Genomic DNA, 2,034 nt, shown 5'->3' with positions numbered 1-2,034 from the left:
TGACAACAGTGCCCAAATGCACCTGCCTAATTTTGTTTAAACAATTATAGCACACTTTCTGTAAATCCAATAAACTTAATTTCACTTCTCAAATATCACTGTGTGTGTCTCCTATATGATATATTTAACTGACATTTTTTATCGTAACAACCAACGATTTATACAGGAAAATCATGACGATTAACAAGGTTGCCCAAACTTTCGCATCCCACTGTATAACATTCCACACTTACCGACTCCATTGGTTCAGGAGAAAAACGCAATTTCTCGCCAGCAGAGGATTCAGTGTCGGAGTGTCCCTGAAATATATAAATATGTATTGTGGTTCAAACATATTTATTATTTGGATCATTAATAATTTATTTTTATTTAAAGATTTTTACCTGCATGTGAAAGGATGGAGTACTTCGACTGCCAACCGAAGGAGAAGGCGAAGACATCTGAAAACGTTACAGAACCATTATAGACAAGAGCTTATAGACATATTTCAACATACACATTGGCACAAGATGCAACAAGGGTTAAAACAGGCATTAGTCAAAACAAAAAATTGCTCCTCTGGTCCTTAAAATTATATCAACCCCCTATTGCAATTCGACTTTTGCCAACATCAACAGACCAGACTACATTGTGAATGACCCACACAAAATCAGACGGCAGATTAGATCCTCATGACTCTCATCCGGCCCACGGTAGCCTTATAGCCTTCCCCAGTAACCTTATAGCATTCCCCAGTAGCCTTATAGCATCCCCCAGTAGCCTTATAGCATCCCCCAGTAGCCTTATAGCATCCCCCAGTAGCCTTATAGCATCCCCCAGTAGCCTTAGAGCATTCCCCAGTAGCCTTAGAGCATTCCCCAGTAGCCTTAGAGCATCCACAGTTTCAAAATACTTGCCCCCAGTAGCCAAATAACATGTCCCAGTAGCGTAATATCATCTCACAAAAGACTAATAACATCCCCCATGTGCCTAATAGCATCCACAGTTTCAAGATATTAGCCCCCAGTAGCCAAATAGCATGCCCCAGTAGATAATCAAAGTAAATACTTTTCAATTGCATGAATTCATACCCTTTTCTTGAGACTTTCTCCAACTTGAACATCAGCTTTCAGAAATGGTGAGGAGTAGCGCTCACGTGACTGTCACATGACACTCCCTTGTTTTCCTGTCTTCGTTTGGAAGTTCCTGTTTGTTCTGCGCATGTTTAGAAACAAAAAAAAAACGTACTATAGGAACGTTATGTCCGTTCTCATTTACTACAATGAACGTGAATGGACGCTCCGTCAAGAATCCGCTTTTCTGAACGTAGAAAAAAATCCTGCAAGCAGGATTTTGTTTTCCGTCTGAAAAAACGTATTCCGAACGTATTACCAACTAACGGAGTCAAACGTATGCATACATACGTCAATTAGTTTCTATGGGAGGTTGAACGGATACGTTTTTAGATTTTCTTTTCTACTTCCGGACGGACTACAGGAACGGAGAGCTTGAACGCAGATGTGAACATAGCCTTAGACGTGGAAGGTATTTTTCTATACAACTATTAACTCTCTTCCTGATATTATTAATGAAACCAAATTGATCACTTTTCCAGTCAAGTTGTGGAGTAATCTCAGAAAAAATCTAAGTGACCTTAGGCCAGGGGTGGCCAACCTTACAGACCCAAAGAGCCACCAAAAAAAAACGTATGACTGCCAGGAGCCACAAGCTATATATACATTTACACAAATATGCGTGCACACGACAGTATTACTGCAATTGAGTTTTCAAACATTTAAAAGTGTATTTAAATCGCCTTTCCTACCTGTAATGTAGACAGCTTTAGTGAGACTTCTGGCAATCTTTTTCTTTCACAATGTGTTTCAAATCTGGCTTGTATTCAGTCGTTGCAACTCGAAGCAATTCTTTAACATGTGTGTCAGTAAGAACAGAACGATGCTTTGATTTCACATGTTTCAGGGTGGAAAAAACAGATTCACAAACATAGGTTGAGCCAAACATTGATAGAAGCTTCAGTGCAGCTCGTTTTACATT

The 2,034-nt window shown here is 39.5% G+C and overlaps 1 long non-coding RNA gene across 1 annotated transcript; it reads right to left on the bottom strand.

Annotated features, from left to right (window-relative positions):
• Nucleotides 1-269: 269 nt before the first annotated feature.
• Nucleotides 270-1,194, bottom strand: LOC120978884. Its single transcript, XR_005774201.1, has 3 exons — nucleotides 1,071-1,194; nucleotides 384-440; nucleotides 270-299 (listed from the first exon to the last, which is right to left on the bottom strand). It is a non-coding gene; the product is annotated as an uncharacterized LOC120978884 (long non-coding RNA).
• Nucleotides 1,195-2,034: the final 840 nt, after the last annotated feature.

This window comes from Bufo bufo, chromosome 9 (genome assembly GCF_905171765.1).
Source record: "Bufo bufo chromosome 9, aBufBuf1.1, whole genome shotgun sequence".
Lineage (NCBI taxonomy): Eukaryota > Metazoa > Chordata > Amphibia > Anura > Bufonidae > Bufo > Bufo bufo.
This window is presented reverse-complemented; position numbering and strand designations above follow the sequence as displayed.